A 19,237-nucleotide genomic window follows, 5' to 3' on the forward strand; every position below is an offset into this window, starting at 1 on the left:
TAAAAACGGTTACCTACTCCCCAGCAAGAAATAACAGGCATTGTTTTTTTTCCCCTTTTTTCAGCTGCAGGTTGAATGAGTTTTGTTCAAAAATGTAATGGACCTTGAAATTTAAGTGACTTGACAGCTTGACATTTCCACTTCTTTCGGACTTTCATGTTCCAAAGGGCACCTGATCTCTGTAAATGGATACCCTGCCTGTCCAAATTACTCTGGTGGCTTTAAAACTTTTCCTCAAACATGTAAAGCACCATGAGTTGGGTTTTGAAACACAGCATGTTTCACATGTACGGCAGCCTCCAGGTCCTACAAATGTGCAAATTATAATCTGCCACTTGGCCCTCACCTTCTTTCACCCTCTCACCTAATCGCTAATACTTCCCACACGCAGTGTTGAAATAGAGTCGGTGGAAATGTTATAGAAGTTAGGATTGCTGTCAAAAGTGTACAATTAATCTCCAAATAAACATAAGTGGCGGAATCTTATTGGCGCCAGTGGGATTTTCTGGTCTTGCCGCAGTGAATGGAGATTAGACTGGGCGCCAAATTCTCCATCCTCAATTGCAGCAGGAGTGGGCGTGAACGGTGGTAAGATCGCACCCAAGAAACATAAACCTGTTAGTCCATAAGCATGATTTCTTTTCAACATAATAAAAAAATGAGATTAATCAAACAAGAAGCAGTTTGTTGTCGTTTGCGAGATCTCATGCAGATGTTCTAATTTGCGTGTGGTTTAAGAGTAAGTGTTTATGAACTGTATATCTATGCAGTGTAAGCAAGGAATTGTCTCAATGGGCAGGATTTAGCCAGAAATCAGCAAAAACACGCAGGAAAAGTGCCATTGAACCCACCGATAGCAATGCCTCGTTTCTCTGCCATATAGTGCAGCATTTTGAAAAAATCCCGGAAGGATTAGACCCCACGATGTATTGCTAATAATCACCTTTCACTCGCTCTGTCAGCAGCTTAGAAGTGTGAAGGTCGGGATGCCATTATTAAAGACCTCTCCAATGCACAGATACCAATCCGGTTAACTGTGGAACCCCTGGTAAACCACTTCTTCACTCCACTCCACTCCACTCCCCGTCCTCCCCACCACCCTCACCTCACCACTCCTTGGAATTACCCAGGACAATGCCAAGGGGTGTCGGGTAGTGGTGGCAGGTGCCTGGTCAGTGTCAGGACAATACCTTGAGCCCTTTACTCATTTGAACTCCCCTGGGAGATCGACTCATGAGGTGCACACCTTCAAAGACAAGTCAAGGTTCACACCATTGTGCCATCTTGGCGCTGAGGATGAATTCTTTGGCTGAGGCAGGGGAATGATTCTTGCGTAAGGGCAGAATAATGATATGTTTGACAATAAGAGTGGAAAATGCTGGTCAATATCTCTGCACATGTTTCTGTCCAATATAAGACTGCCCTCTGGACTTGGGACTTGTGTTCCTTTACTTCACACTGTGGGCAGTGCTACACCCAGTCTCATGTTAATCCCTTCCCTGTCAAACCCTGATGGTGCACAGTTCTAGTGAAGGTAGGAAGAGTAAATGCAATAAGTATAGCCCTGTATAACTTTCTGAAATTGTGATGAATTGAAACTCTTTGAGAAGGCGCCATTTAATAGATACCACCTTGTAAAGTTGTTTGTGACATGCATCTTGATAATTTTATACGGTTCCTCATAAGAAACTTGTAGCTGAAGGAAAAACTCATGGGATCCAAGATGAAATGCAAAATTGGATTGTGAGTTGGCTGTGTGTTTGGAAACAGATGGTACTTATCAACGGTAATAACTCTCGCTGGGCAGCTGTGAATCATAGAGCTTCCATAGATCACTCCGAAGACTCCAGCTGCTGATAATTTACCAAATAGCATTGATGAAGACATAGGGTGTAGATTGTCCAGTGTGACAAATGATGCCGTGTTGTGTGGGACACACAAACGCCTATTCCGCAGGGAGACATATTTTCCACATTTTCTGTAAGCACTTTTTAGCTGGGTCAATGGCGGGCAAATGATGTGAAGTAGTGGGCAATGTTAAATAATTGATGAAAGTATTAAGATTTTTAAAAATGATGAATACTTCAGCTAATATGAGTTTGCTAATTGATTGGCAGCTGAAAAGCCGTCACATGTCATGACTTCATGCTCAATACAATTAGATTAGGAGCTTGTCATAACATTTTACTCATGGGAATGAGATGATTTGACATACTCTATTGGCCGGGATTTTTCCAGAAAAATTCTAAGTCCCCAACGTGCAGGAAAATGGATGTAAATTTGCTGGGTTTTTTTCAGCGTGATTTCCAGAATGAACATTCAACACTCTGGGCCTTGCTTTACCATTTTGTTTCTGAATGCTGGGCTGACTTGAAACTGGGAGTGTTTCAGACCTGACTTTTAGGCCCGTTATGAGGTGCTCCTATATGCACTCTGCTTGCAAAAAATATCAGCGATTCCGAATCACGTTGCACGAGCAGCTTACCGCACCCAAAACCCTGTAGCTCCAATCGGCGCCTCCAACTGCGCATGCACAGAAAATATAGAATACTTCTCCCCTGCCACATTGCTCCTGGGCCACAAAATGCCTCTCCCTGGCCCCCATCGACATTGCCCCACCCCCACAACATTACTATCCCTCTTATCCACCACCCAGACCGATCACGGTGCCCTCCCCTCCGTACCCCCCGCTGATCTCAGGCAGAGTGGCAGTGGACCCCCTCCCCACCCCCCCCCCCCTCCTTCCCCTACACTGATCTCAGGCAGAGAGAGCCACCCTCCATCCTACAAATATCAGGCAGATTGATTCCCTCTCACCCCCACCCCAGACCCTCCCGCACAAGGCCCTCATCTCCTCCGGACTCCGATGGCTGTGTGACACCTATCTCTCTTTCCCCTGCCCCCCAAACATTGAGGCACTGATCCACCGCACCCCCGTCCCCATCAGCACACCTGCAAGTGGTCACTTGCCTTCCTCTCAAACTGCATGGAATGTGCTAGAATGCTCTGTCAAACTGCCTGCAGCAGGTCTGCCCTAACGAGGGGCAGCTCCATGGCGGTGCTGGTAAATGTGGGCGCGCAACCCATTAAGTCAATTTAAATACATATATCTGCATTTAAATTGCACCCATTTGAGACATGGTCCTTATCATGGCCTTTTTCGGGCTTTGCCAAAGGGGGAACTGCCATAGAGGTGGGCGCGGATCGCGATACACGCCTCACACCCGACTTTACCAAGTTTTTGCCCCCAAAGACGGGTGCAACTGGTTGGAAAAATCGAGCCCTCTTTGGCCTAGCATGATTCACTCTGGAAATCTGTGGGTGAGGCCTGTTCCTGCCGGAGAGGCCATGGTGATGAGAGGCCCACTGAGCATGCACCCTTCAGTCAGCAAGGAGATCAATGCATGCGCAGTGGCCCCGCATTGCCGGCCTTCAGATCGCTGGCCAGCTCGATTGCATTGCCCTATTGTTGGCCTTCAGAACGCCCCCCACACCTCCGCCCCCCCCCCCCCCCACCCATCCCCTGATTGGCCTTCCAGACCTCACTGGGCCCCAATGTCTCCCCCACTTCAGCCTTCGGTCCCGTGCTTGCTAATCTAGCAATTTCTGTATTTAGATCAGTTCCAGCTGATGATGTTGAATATCTTAGTGCCAGAGACCGTGGCACCCAGCAGGAAGCCTATGAAACAGCCCATGCTGATGTCTCCCCAGCCTGCTGTGCTGCTCGAGCAGGAGAGCAGGCTGGGAGAGTCACTCCCATCATCTTAACTATCATACACACAGAATCATGTCGAGGCATGAGGAAGAATTCAGAGGAATGCTGCAAGAATAATATTAGGATTTGAGTCAATCAGTGAAGGGAAATTGAAGATATTTGCACACATCCCCACCAGGCTGATATTTCAGTGCAATGATTAGGGCATGTTGTCTTGTCAGAAGTGTTTTGGATGAGGTGATAACCTGAAGTCCTTTCTGCTCTCCCAGGCAGGTTCACTAATGCTTCTGAGTCAGTACGTTTGAAGTTCAAGCCCCATATTTATATATAGTATGTTGGGGTTTAGGGTGTGGACTGTCCCTTTAAGAATGCAGATCATTAGCTCTGCCCAGTATAAAGAGAGGTTGAAGATGTCTGCGAATACTTCCAACAGCTGGTCTGCTCAGGACCCCAGGTACCCTCTCCAGTTTAGTTACTTACCATGGGTTGATTTTTGATAAGGCTGATCTGATATCTGTGATGGTGAGCTCGGATACTCGTTTACCTGAGGCTTCTGGGATGAAAGGAGTCCTCTTGTTGACCTCTTATTCAAACTGGGCATAGGATGCATTGAGTTCATTGGGGTGGGGTGCATTGGTGTCAAAAATTCTACATGAAATATCATATCTTGGAGAATAGCTGGGACACCAAGTAGAAATCAAAGTGAATTCCTGAGAGCTGTAGCATGCTTTTGGATTGTTCCCAGGAAAAGTGAATAAGTATTCAAAAAAGTGGGCTAAACGTTTATAAAAGGGGAATTTCAGTTGAATATTTTAATCCAAAATATATGTGATTATATTTTATTGTGCATTTTGATGTAAAGAATAAGTATTCACCTAAAACAATCTATTTAGTAGTGTTTTCTTTAACTGTTTCTGCTAGAGTAAAAATAATTTGCTTTAAACCATGGGTAATCCTGTCACGTAATTTATTAAATTTGATTGCTGGATGTTCAAGTTTTTCTTCAAATCTTAACCCTCTCTTCAGGGATTGTAATAATTGATTTGTACAACTTTTTCATCTTACCCACTCTTACGTCCTGAGGAATTACATCCTTTATTTGTTTCATGGTGAATGTTGGTATATGCCTGCACCCATTAGATGGATGTGCAATAGGTGGATGTGTGGTTGAAGGATAACTTAGTGCAAAGGTGGTGGTTGTCCTCATCCTGGCAGCTATCTATGGGGTTTTATTGGCTAAATATCATACTTCATGAAGCTTTCTGATAGTAGGGCTTCCCTAGCATCCCGACAGCAGTGTATGTGGCTGATCTAGTGATAGGTCCCCTATTATTACTGTAAAATTATTACTGTATATCTGTAAAAGTGCAATGGCACACAACAAACAGCACACTGCCATCATGGTGGACATCCTGCTGGTGAGTAGTGGAAAATCTGTGTCGGCCTAACTCAGTTTGAAGTACAATTTCAGCAATCATGACAGCTCACTTAATGATATACCAGTTGACCATGGAATTCTCGTTGTAAATCTCCTGCATCAAATTTATTGGGTTCTTCAAAGGTAGCGTGTCAAATTATTTCTTGGCTTCTATGAGTCAATGCGTAAGTCTGCTACCTTGATTTAAAATGTCTGGAAAGTCAGATTACTGCAGTAGAAATGTGTTAACTCCCAGGAAATCTGGCACAGACTGCATTAATTCTTCTTGTGGTTGCACACCAATTAGGGGATTTTCACTGCAACTTCATTGCAGTGTTAATGTAAGCCTACTTCTGACACTAATAAATAAAGCTTTAAACTTAATTACATATTCATGGACAAATAATCCTTACTGATTAAAACAGTTGCAGATGCAGGAAAATATTGGTCAGTTATCAATACATCAGTCAGGGAGAATACTGGATTCCATTATTTAGGATATAAAAGCAGGACATTTACAGAATCACAATGCAAGCAGTGGGAGTCAATATGTTTTACTGAAAGGAAAGCCATGTTATTCTAACTTATTCTAATTCTTTGAGGAAATAACAAACAAGGTAGAGAAAGGGGAAACTGTAGATGTCATGCATTTGGATTTCCAAAGAGCACTCAGTAAAGTTCCACATCAAAGTTCACTGCATAAAACAAGAGCTTATGTTGTAGGAGGGTAGCATGTTCACATGGATAGAGAATTGGTCTGCTAAAAGGAAGCAGAGAGTAGGATTAAATGTGTCATTTTGGGATCAGCAAGGTGTTAGAAGGATCAATGCTGGGGCATCAACTATTTATAATCCATACATCAATGAATTGGACAAAGGGATCAAATATACAGACACTAAATTTGCTGATTACACAAAGATAGCTCGGGAAATAAGTTGTCAAGAGGACATTAAGAATCTATAGACAGATTTAGATAGATAAAATGAGTAGGCAGGATGTGAATGTGCTGAAGCTGGCTTGAACTCTGAATCAAAAAAAACTTATTTTTCAACCTTGGGCATCATAAGTTGGTAAGAATGGTTGGTAAGGAGCTCAAATGGAGATGTCTGAGGGCTAAAAGGGGCCATGAAATGTGCTTGGCCAGCAGGGTTAAGGAGAATCCCTAGGCATTTTATGCATATATTAGGAGCAAGAGGGTAGCTAGGGAAAGAGTAGGCCCACACAAGGATAAAGGAGGAAAGTTTTGCATGGACACACAGAAAGTGAGTGAGATCCTTATTGAGTACTTTGCATCGATATTTACCAAAGAGAGGGTCATGATGGATGCTGAGCTAAGGGAAGTGTGTGTGAATACTCTGGGACAGATCAATACAATGAAGAGGGAAGTGCTGGGTGTCTTAAAATGATTAAAGTAGATAAGTCCCCAGGGCTGGAGGCGATCTATCCCAGGCTACTGTAGGAAGCCAGGGAGGAAATATCTGGGGACTTAATTGATATCTTTACATCCTCTGTGGCCATAGGCAATGTTCCTGAGGACTGGAGAATGGCCAATGTCGTTTGTTTAAGAAGGGAAACAGAAATAATCCAATGGATTGCAGGCCAGTTAGCCTGACATCAATGGCGGGGAAGGTGTTGGAGAAGACACTGAGGGATAGCATTTATTCACATTTGGAAGCAAATGGACTAGTTAGTGATGGGTAGCATGGTTTTGTGTGGGGAAGGTCACATCTCACCAATTTGATGAATTTTTTTGTGGAGGTGACAAGAATGATTGATGAGGGAAAGGCAGTGGATGTTGTCTGTATGTACTTTAGTAAGGCATTTGACAAGGTCCCTCTTGACAGGCTTGTACAAAATGTAAAGTCTCATAGGATCTGGAGTGTGCTGGCTAGATGTTTTTGAAACTGGCTTAGTCATAGAAGGCAGAGAATACTAGTGGATGGGTGCTTTTCAGAATGGAAATCAGTGACCTGTGTGTTCCACGGGGATCTGTGCTGGAACTCTTGTTGTTTGTAATATATATAAAAGATCTGGAGGAAAATGTGGGTGCTTTGATTTGTAAGTTTGCGGATGACACAAAATTTGGTGGAGTTGCAAATAGTGATGATTGTTGAAGGTTATAGCAAGATATAGCTAGATTGTAGACTTGGGCAGAGAAATGGCAGATGGAGTTTAATTCGGATAAATGCGAGGTGATATATGTTTAAAGATCAAATTTAGGTGCAAGTTATACAGTAAATGGCAGAACCCTTAGGAACAGAACCTTCAGGCCAACAGATCCCTGAAAGTGCAACACAGGTGGATAGTGGTCAAGAAGGCATACAGCAAGCTTGCCTTCATTGGCTGGGGCATCAAGTATGAAAATTGGCAAGTTATGTTACAGCTGTATAAAAATTTAGTTCAGTCGCATTTGGAATATTGCATGCTAGTTGCCACACTACCAGATGGATGTGGATGCTTTGGAGAGGGTGCAAAGAAGGTTTACCAGGATATTGCTTAGTGTGGAGGGTTTTAGGTATGAAGGAAAGTTACATAAACTTTCATTGGAAAGACAGAGGCTGAGGGGAGATCTGATAGAGGTCTACAAAATTAAGAAAGGCTCAGATAGTCAAAGATTTTTATCCCAGGGTGGAAAATTCAACTGCAAGAGGGCATAGGTTCAAGGTGAGAAGGGGGACGTTTAGGGATGACACGTGGGGAAAGGTTTTCACACAGAGGGTGGTGAATGTATGAACACACTGCCACTGGCAAGCACATTAGCAATAGTCAAGGCATATCTTGATTGACACACGAACGGGAGGTGAACACAGGAATAGAAACTGCATATGGCCATAAGAGTGGGTCTATGTAAGGATTGGGAATTGATACAAGCTTGATTGGCTGAAGAGCCTGTTCCTGCGCTGTATTGTTCTTTGTACTTTGTTAAAACCCAACTGGTTCACTTGAATAGAATAGAATAGAATAGAATCCCTCCAGCACAGAAGGAAGCCATGTGGTCCATCAAATCTGCATCGGCAACAACCCTATCCTACCCCTGTAACTCACATATTTACCCTGACAATTACCCTTGACCTGAAGGGGCAATTTAGGATAGCCAATCGACCCCTAACTTGCACTTCTTTGGACTGTGGAAGCAAACCGGAGCAGCTAGAGGAAAGCTTTGCAGGCACAGGGAAAACATGCAAACTCTGCACGGACAGTCACCTGAGGCCAGAATTGAACCTGGGTCACCGTTGCTGTGAGGCAGCAGTGCTAACTACTGTGCCACCATGCCACCATAATGCCCTTCAGGGAAAGAAATCAGTTGTCCTTACCTGGTCTGGCCTACATGTGACTCCAGGCCCACAGCATTGTGATTGACTCACTGCCCTCACAGAGGGGCAATAAGTGCTGGCCCAGCCAATGATGTATGCCCACATCCCATGAAAGAGTTAAAAAAAAAGACATGTTTGCTAGAATCTCAGATCTCCAATACCACTTTCAACCTCAGAGCAACTGTGAGAGCCTTCAGTATAAGATGCTTCCCCAGTGCATGATGGTGGAGCAGAAGATTCCTAGGAGAGCCCCAATTTCTTCTCCTCTAGCTCAAGAAAGTTCAAGTATTGATGTCCTTTAGTTTTCTCTCTTGGATCAAACTTTGTTTGAAAAGAAGCCAGAGTCCTTACGGTTCAGCAATCCTGAGGCCTAAACTTTGATTACCAGTAGTCTTGCAAAGTTGCTTATTTCATTTACCTGGTGATAATATCCTCCACAGAAAAGAGGAATGCCTGCATGTTTCGATGACATTATCCCAAAGAGCCACAAACACTGTGGAAGCTTGAATCACTTATAACAGTGATGTCCGGGGAGGGGATAAAATTGGAGTCATCTGATGGATAGAATCTGTAACATTAGAAGGGAGTTACAGGAATGTCACATAAATAAGTGAAAAGATTGAGGAGTGGTGGAATAGGTTAATAGAATAGTTATTATAATGAGTGATGTAAATCATGACGTAACCATAGCATCAACAGTCATGTCTTAGATACCCAGAAGAGAGAATATGACAGTCAGTACTTGTGCGAGACACATCCACTCTGTAACCAGTTTTTTAGTTTTTATAAATCGTTCAAAGTAACTACCAGAGTAAAACTACATTCTCTCTCGATAAACTAGGCCACTGACCGGAAACGGATGGCCATACCGCCAATATCTGAAATATTTTATGTTAACAAAGACTTCAAATAAATTAAAGCAATGGATAAATAAGTCTATTAGCACATTGAGGGTGAGATTTTACGGTCTCCCTCATCCCGAAGATGTAAATCCTGCCTGAGGTCAGTGGGTCTTTCTATGGATCATCCCCTCACAGGCTCTGATCCCTGTAGTGGGCAGGGCGGTAAAATTCTGGCCTAAGTGTTCATGCTCAAAGAATTGCACAACGTAATTCCAAACGACGAAGGGAGGAGGCAGTGTGAACAGCGAGTATTTTTAACCAAACCAGCCCTATAGGAAACAGATGCGATCAGATTGGACAGGTATTTTATACATCACTGGTTTGCTTCCTGTTAATAGTACCCTTTTTTGTTTGAGTCACAAGGTTGTGGTTTCAAGTCCCACGCCTGGTGTTGAATGTGAAAATCAAAGCTGACACTCCAGTGCAGTGCTGTGTGTTGGATGCGCCCTTAATCTGAAGGCCCATCTGTCCTCTCAGGCAGATGTGAGAAACCATCCATGGCATTATGTTGAAGAAGAGCAGAAGGGTTATTCGTGATGTCCTGGCTAATGTTTATCTCGAAAGCCACATCACAAGAAGCGATTATCTAGTCATTATCATGCTTCTGTTTGTGGGAGCCAGCTACACAAATTTGCAATCATATTTCCCGCATTACAACAATGATTGTAATTCCAATCTGCTTCATTAGTTGTTGAGCACTTTGTGACATCCTAGAGAACAAAGAACAAAAACAGCCTGGGAAACAGACCCTTCGGCCCAACGAGCCCGCGCCGCCATCTTAACATCACCAGTCCCCCCCTCCACCCATGACTCTTATCTAATGTTTTATGGCCATCCACATCCTGACGTCAGGAAGGCTGCTATGTAAATGCAAGTCCTTTCTGAATTTCAAATAATGTCTTGCAATGCAATAAAAAGCTTCTAAAGTCATGCAGGCAATCAGTGAAACCAGTGCAAAGTAATAGTTTGTGCAGAAGTTGGAAAGAACTAAGGAAGATAATTGCAGACAAATGAAACACAAATGCCAATTAAAACGTAACTGCTTCACTCTTGGAAAAATCTACTGCAGAAAGAAAACAATGAGTTTGAACTCAGTGGAAGTGGAAATTTACCATTCTTTCAGATCAACCAAAGAAGTGGAATTACTCACACAATGTGCATATAGGAGGATGATGAAGAGAGACCAGTTTGTCTTGAATATGATGAAATATTAGGGCTAAATGCATGAGAGAGGCTATCACGATGCTGCACTGACTCCTCCCCAAGGAAGAAAGATTAGCTGAAAGTTCAAACTGGCCCACTTCATACAATTTCCCGAGTTTATGAAATATTAACCTGCAAACCATGCAGGGTTTTTAGGAAATGATTGAAGATGTTTATCTGCATATGCGACCATGGGCAAAATAAGAAGGAGTTCTTTCTTCACACTTTTAATTATGCAACTGAGTCAATGTGTAAGGGGCAGGATTCTTCAGTTTCATCCCTGGTCACTCCACGCAAGTGAGAATGGAGAATTTGGCATTCCAGCTAAATTCCAGTCAAGAATCCCACCACAAATGAGGATGGTGGTTTTTGGCGATGGTGCGGAAGATAGTCTTTTCTTATGGGTAACTGTGGCCATTTGAGTATAATTTAGCACAATCTGTTCATTTTTATAACTTTCCCTGTATCAAAATATTAGGGATGTGTCCCCAGGCTTTACAAATAAAGGTTTGGGATGCAAAAGCGAGGGAGTTATGCTAAACCATTATTGGTTAAACTGCAGATGGAAAAATGTATCTAATTCCAGGCACCAGATTGAAAAAATATCAAGGTAAAAACAGAGATACTTTTCTGGAATGGTATCAGGGATAACAGTTATGTGGAAAAGTTGGAATAGACAATGTTAAATGGAGATTCAATGGACATATTCAAACTTGTGAAGGGCTGGGATAAAGTAAGCAGAGAGAAGCCACACCCATTGGCAACCGGATTGGTAACCTGGGGAAACAGATTTAACAAATCAACCAAAAGGTTAATGAGGAGATTTTCTTTTCTACAGCAAGTCGACTGGTGATTTAGAATGCACTGCATAAAAATGGTGGGGGAAGCAGACTCAGCATAACTTTCATAAAGCGATTAGGTAAATGTTTGAGAATGAAAAAAACAGGACGATGAAGAAGGAGCAGGGGAGTGAGACTAATTGGATAACACCGTAAAAAAAATCAAAGATCTATGAATGCACGATTATAATTTTCTCCCCTTCACTCCTGAATGTATTGATTCTTTCTGGTTTCATGGTGTTGCTCATTTTTTGCTACCTAATTCAAGTGGCCATTAGCCAGGGCGGCAGGTGGCACAGTGGTTACTACCGCTGCCTCACAGCTCAAGGGACCCAGGTTCAATTCCCAGCTTGGGTCTCTGTCTGTGTGGAGTTTGCACGTTCTCCCCATGTCTGTGTGGGTTTCCTCTGGGTGCTCTAGTTTCCTCCCACAGTCCAAAGGTGTGCAGGTTACATTGATTGGCCAAGCTGGGTGTATGTTAGAGGAATAGCAGGGCAAATATGTGGGGTTTTGGGGATAGGGCTGGGGCAGGATTGTGGTTGGCGCAGGGATTCTATGTGATACTCAATAGTGAGCATCAGTGCTGTGGGTAAGTCCTGGATGGCCCCGGTTGATGTGCTGGGTCCTGTTTGTTAGTATAGTGGATGTTGTAAAGGGTTTAGGCCACTCATCCCTCCTTGCATTTGGCTCTCACTGCTGGCTGGCAGTACAACTATTGCAAAAAAGAGAGTTAAGCACTTAAGTCTCTCCCAGCAGCTGGCCTTGGCATCAGCAAGCCTTCCTGTGGTGATATACATAAAGAGGGCACTTCACGGCCCCGAGCTAAGCTATGAGGGACTTAGAGGAGGACTGCCTGCCAAGACGCATGGCGCAGGCCCTTGTCCTGATGCTTGAACAACTCAGAGGCCAGAACTCTACCATTCGCCTGCCAAAGATTCGGTGCAGGCGAGGGTCCGACAACAGTAATCTCCATTGACCTCAGGCAGAATTTCCAGTCTCGCCTTAGTAGTATATCCATACTATCCTCCAGGCTTGTGTCAAAGAACGAAGAAAAAGTACTGGAAGAGGCCCTTCGGCTCTCCAAGCCTGCACCGACCATGCTGCCCAACAGAACTAAAACCCCCTACCCTTCCGGGGACCATATCCCACTATTTCCATCCTATTCATGTACTTGTCAAGATGCCCCTCAAAAGTCACTACCATACTCACATCCACTGCCTCCCCTGGCAACGAGTTCCACGCACCCACTACTCCCTGCGTAAAAAATCTGCCTTGTACATCTCCTTTAAACATTGCCCCTCGCACCTTAAACCTGTGTCCCCCAGTAATTGACACTTCCACCATGGGAAAAAGCTTCTGACTATCCACTCTGTCCACGCCTCTCGTAATCTTGTAGAGCTCCAGTGAGAACAAACCAAGTTTGTCCAAACTCTCCTCATAGCTAATGCCTTCCACACCAGGCAACATCCTGGTAAATCTTTTCTGTACCTTCTCCAAAACCTCCACATTCTTTTGGTAGTGTGGTGAACACTACATTTGAAGTGCGACCTAACTAAGATTTTATAAAGCTGCAACATGACTTGCCAATTTTTAAACTCAATACCCTACTGATGAAGGCAAGCATCCCGGTGCCTACTTAACTACCTTCTCCACCTGCATTGCCAATTTCAGTGACCTGTGTACCTGTACACCCAGATCCCTTTGCCTATCAATACTCTTAAGGGTATTGCCGTTCACTGTATATTTTCTATACAAATGCATTTCCTTCCAAAATGCATTACCTCATATTTGTCCAGATTAAACTCCATCTGCCATCTCTCGGCCCAGGTCTCTCACTGATCTCTGTATTCTCTGATGGTCCTCATTGCTATCCGAAATCCACCAACCTTTGTGTCGTCTGCAAAATTACTAATCAATCCAGTTACATTTTCCTCTAAATCATTTATGTATATTACAAACAGCAAAGGTCCCAGCACTGATCCCTGAGGAACACCACTTGTCACAGCCCTCCATTCAGAAACATACCCTTCCACTGTTATCCTCTGTCTTCTTTGACCGAGCCAGTTTTGTATCCACCTTGCCAGCTCACCTCTGATCCCATGCAACTTCATCTTCTGCACCAGTCTGCCATGAGGGAACCTTGTCAAAGGCCTTACTGCAGTCCATGTAGACAACATCCACTGCCCTGTCCTCATCAATCATCTTCGTCACTTCCTCAAAAAACTTAATCTGGAGTGAAATCCCCAGTTTTGTGATTTAAGAACATAAGAACATAAGAACATAAGAAATAGGAGCAGGAGTAGGCCATCTAGCCCTTCGAGCCTGCCCCGCCATTCAATAAGATCATGGCTGATCTGTCGTGGCTCAGTTCCACTTTCCCGCCCTCTCCCCATAACCCTTAATCCCCTCTCTTATCAAGAACCCATCAACCCGCTTCTTAAAAATATTTAGCGAGGCAGCCTCCACCACTTCAACGGGCAGAGAATTCCAGAGATTCACCACCCTTTGAGTGAAGAAGTTCCTCCTCAACTCCGTTCTAAACCGCCTCCCCTTTATCTTGAGGCTGTGCCCCCTAGTCCTACTGTCTTTTTTGAGCGGGAAGAGTCTCTCCACCTCTATCCTATCCATCCCATTCATCATCTTATACGTCTCAATGAGATCTCCCCTCATTCTTCTAAACTCTAACGAGTACAAGCCTAGTTTATTCAGCCTCTCCTCATAGCTCAACCCCCTCAACTCCGGTATCAGCCTAGTAAACCTCCTCTGCACTCCCTCCAGGGCCAAAATATCCTTGCGCAGGTGCGGCGCCCAAAACTGCACACAGTACTCCAGCTGCGGCCTCACCAATGCCCTATACAGCTGCAGCAAGACCTCCCTACTTTTATATTCAATCCCCCTCGCTATGAAGGCCAGCATCCCATTCGCCTTCCTGGCCACCTGCTGCACCTGCAAGCTGGGTTTTTGCGACTCATGCACAAGGACCCCGAGGTCCCTCTGCACCGTCGCCTGCTGCAGTTTTTCGCCTCGTAAGTAATAGTCCTTCCTACCATTTTTCCTACCAAAGTGGACCACCTCACACTTGCCAACATTAAATTCCATTTGCCATTTCCTGGCCCATTCGCCCAGCCTATCTAGATCCTTCTGCAGACTCTCCACACCCTCCGCACAATTTGCCGTTCCCCCAATCTTGGTGTCATCAGCAAATTTCGACACCCTGCACTCGGTTCCCTCCTCCAGATCATCTATATAAATGGTAAATAGCTGAGGCCCCAGCACTGACCCCTGGGGCACCCCACTAGTCACCAACCGCCAATCCGAATAGCACCCATTGACCCCCACTCTCTGCCTCCTATTTGACAACCAATCCTCTATCCACGCTAACACCCTACCCCCAACTCCATGTCCCCTGACCTTCTGCAATAACCTCTTGTGAGGTACCTTGTCAAACGCCTTCTGAAAATCCAGAAAGACCACATCCACCGGCTCTCCTCTATCCACTGCCCTAGACACATCCTCATAGAACTCCATTTAGGTTGACATGATGCAAGAATTAAGAATTACCAGCTATGTGTTCCTGTTTGACTGGCATAGAGCATGTGTGTCAAGTATTACTTCTGACAGTTGGAGAGATCATCACATCTCATTGGATAGTTACTGCCCATCTCAAGCCTCTGGACAGCTTGGTGATGCCCCACCATTGTCTGCTTGCTTCAATGCATGCTTGGAGCTTAGAGCGTCATCTCTGAACAAATGGATCAATAATCATTGCATCAGGCAACACAAATCGAACAATGAAGACACCAGTCTTTGGTATCTCAAGCTGGAACTTAAGAACCATGCATTTCAGCTTTACCAATGACCTGCAGCAGGCTAATGCCACACACCAGACTGCTGTGATCGACAAAGACATTACAAGGTGAAATGCAGACAATGCTTCACTGGAAGGAACGTGGCTTGCTCAAAGTAGACCTTCAATGAGAAATACTGGGGCCGAAGTTCTCCAACCATTCAGTGGGATTCTCCAGCCCCGTCGGCAATGCACCTCCACCCATGAGTTCCCTCCGGCTTGGGGTGACATCAATGGGAATTCCCATTGACATTGACAGTGGTGGAACCAGAGAATCCTTCCACTAGCAAACAATGTGTCACAACCCGCCAGTGGGAGGCATGCAGTCGGGAGGCTGGAGAATCTTGTCCTGCATGTTCTTCTGGCAGGGGGAAGCCCAACACGTGAGCATGGAGTGAATTTCACAGTAATAAACAGTCAACTTGTGATGATTGAACCCAACCTGCATGCCCACTCCCCCTCCACCCTTCCATGACCTTCCTGAAGACTCAGCGAAGTTTCTTACTTTTCACATGTGAGCAAACAAGAGTCCAGTGTATTTATGGCCGACACTCACTTCCACCCCCAGATGTCAAGCGTCAATTCTATGGAGCACCTGAGGCTGTTATCAATAGAATTCCCAGTACTGAGGGTCTGTACATTCTAATGGACTTCAATGAAAGGGTGATTGCTGACTACACAGCTTCCCTGGTGTACAGGGCACCAAGGAATTGGCAGGATGAACAAAAATGGGTAGAAGTTGCTGAAACTATGTTGTTATCATGGACCCCATGTAACGAACAGCTACTTTCAAACCAAATTGTCCTGGAGGAATTCCTGCATCTTACTACTGGCACCAGCTAAATCTCACCACCACCTTTAATGCCCTCTTCACTCATAATTGTTACAGTACTGACTGTGACACAAACCATTCCTTGTGCTGCAAGGTCAGACCAAAGAAAGTACATCACTCCAAGAAAAAGGCAATCCTTAGATCGAAACTTACCATGTCATTGACCCAGAAAGGACCCAGAAATTTCTCAATTGCATCAATCAGGCTCGTTCAGACACACAAGGCTAGAATGCAGTTTCAAAGCAGAGTCACCTGCATAACACTATCTATAACTCTGAAGTCACTGCTGTTATGGTTCAGGTCAGAAACTCCAAAGTTTTTTATGGAGCCTGTCTGGATCATAAGTTTTGCATCTTGAATTTGTCTATGAATAAGCATGATATGTTTCACTTCAGGTACGATTCAAATGACCAGCTAGAGAGCTTTTATCAAACAAAGTTTATTTAAGAATATATTTAACGTGTATAATAAGAAAATTTGCAAAAACTCTTGTCAATTACAAACAAGAAACAAAACAACCATTATAATGTATAACTCTCAATAATATATCTAATGTGTTCCAATCAAACCAAACCTGTAGACAAATGACCCTTTTCACAGCAAAGACTAACACTCATGTGATTCTGGACTTGAGACCTTTTGAAGTCTGCAGTTCTCTGGATAGACACAGAGCAGTTTAAAGTCAGTTTCCCAAAATGTCGGGGATTTGAGATAATCCACCAAGAGCTGATTCCCCCCTTTAGAAAGGCAAGACCTTGCTTTCACCTAACCAGCAGAACTTCTAAAACCAGGGAGAGAGAGAAATTTCTTTTCAGCTTGATGCCCCTTCTAAAACTAAAACTCAAACCTGCAGCTCCAAACTGAAACCAGAAAAAAACTCCTATCACCTGACCTGCCAACCAGTTTTTCTCCTAACAATACAGAGCTATAAACACCTCAGTAAAAATACACAAACCTCCGTTTAAGCAGCAATAAAAAGACTCTCATAGACAGCCTGGCAGCAATGGGAAAACCAAACTGAGGCTGTGAGCTGAGAAATACTGAAGCTGTGAAATCTGCAGAGACTGTGATTTAAAAAAAATGTTCTTAATGGTACACTAACGTGACGCTGCATATGGAAAAAAAAAGAACACTGATTGGTTTAGGGAATTATTAAATTGAAATGAAATCAGTTATTGCAACCTAGTGGAGAACACTCATGAGCTACAAGAAACTACCAAGTAAACTAAACCAGCAGGCTCTCAGAGCTGCCAGAGTCAGGTGTCAGCAGGCTGCTTGGCACTTTGGCAAACAATATTGGGTGAAGCTCTGCAAGAGCATACAACCTGCTATTGAATCCAGCAACGCTTGAGGGATGTATGAAGCAATGTGGCCAGCAGCAGCAAAATCAGTCCCTCTGAATTCAAAGACAGGGATTCAAAGACAGCTAATCCTGACAAAAAGGTGGAAAGGTGTGTGGAGTGGGGAGGAACAGAATGTTTCCAATGAAGCAGCTCTCAGCTCCATACCAGCCTTTTCTGTCAAGGAGAAGCCGAGCAGTGAGCCCACCTTAATGGAGCTTAACAGGGCCATTGGCCGTTTTGCCTGTGGTAAAATCATATGAAGCAATGGCATCCCACCCAAAATCATCAAAAATGGCAAACCAGCACTGCTGCAGCATCTCCATGAACTTTTATGTCCTTGGTGGAAGGAAAGATTTGTGCCTTAAGACATGTGTGTTGCAAATACAGCCACCTTGTACAAAAACAAAGGGGATTGCAGTGACTTTGTCAAGGCATTTCCTTGTTTAGATATCATAGGGAATCTTTATCTGTGCTGCCCTGATCAGATTGCAGATCCTGCTGTCTGGCATCGATCCTGACTCTGTGTGCATTCAGACCTGCCATGTTGACAGTCAACGGGTGGAATTTTCCCGTATAACTTGCCACGAGAATTGGAATGAACCATGCAAAGGTCCATTGACCTCGAGCAGGATTTTCTGGTCTTGGGGGCAAGTGTGGCCAGAAAATCCTGGCCTGCATGTTTTTTCTCACTCTGGCAGTTACAGGAGGAGTGAACAGGCCTGACCACTCTAAATTGCCTTCACAGGCCTCATCAATAACTTTGATATCAATCATAGAATCCTACAGTTCTGAAGGAGGCCATTTGGCTCATCAAGCCCATACTGACCACTATCCCCACCCCCCTCAGACCCTATCCTTATACACCATGCATTTTCCCTGTTAGCCACCCTGACATTTAACACAGCCAATCCACCTATCCCGCACATCTTTGGACTGTGGGAGGAAACTGGATCACCCTGGAGGAAGCCCACGTAGACACGGGGAGAATGTGCAAACTCCATACAGACTGTCACCCAAGCTGGATTTGTACCCAGGTTCCTGGCGCTGTGAGGCAGCAGTGCTAACCACTGTGCCATCGCGCAGCCCTTGTGCCACTGAACGGCCCTTAGCAGAGCTAAACTGCTGTGAAAAATATGCTGCCCACCTGACTCTTTGGCATCATTGTTTCTTTTCAATAGAATATGCAGAATCAATTACAATGGAGCACCGATGGCACTTCAATGTGCATGTGAGGGACGTCAGCAGCCTTTGCTTCATCACAGTCCTGTTAGTTCTCAAGAACACAAATGGGAAACTTAGGCCAAGGGGCACTCTTTAGCCTGAGCGTGGCAGAGAAATGCTCATCCTTCTGACGGTCACAGTTTTCCAGACTGATCTGTAACTCCACAGCCTCCAGGAATTTGTGAGGCTTCTGTTGGGAGCCTGCAAGGACTTTGTGCTCAGCTTCATACAGAGTATCCAGAGAAACACTGCTGCTCATCGTGTCAGTGACTCTGGACAAAAGAGGCAATTTCTCAGCTCATCCATATCTGCTACAAGACAACTGATCACCTCCCATGATGGGATTTGAGCCTGGGACTCCAAAGCATTTCTCTAGGTTTGTGTTTTCCCAGTTCAGTGACCTACACCACCATGCCACAGGGGAACAAGACCGGCACTGGGGTAAAGTAAGACTGCTATGCTCCAAGCTGCTAATGCATGCTTTCGGCAATTCAAATGAAGGTATCTACCTGCATGCCAGAATTGACAGCAAGCTGTACACTTGGCAAGACTGTGTGCCAAGACCTTCATACATAATGTCCTAGTCGGTGAGTAGCTATTTGCT

This window comes from Carcharhinus amblyrhynchos, chromosome 8, assembly GCF_965287045.1.
Source record: "Carcharhinus amblyrhynchos chromosome 8, sCarAmb.v2.hapA, whole genome shotgun sequence".
NCBI lineage: Eukaryota > Metazoa > Chordata > Chondrichthyes > Carcharhiniformes > Carcharhinidae > Carcharhinus > Carcharhinus amblyrhynchos.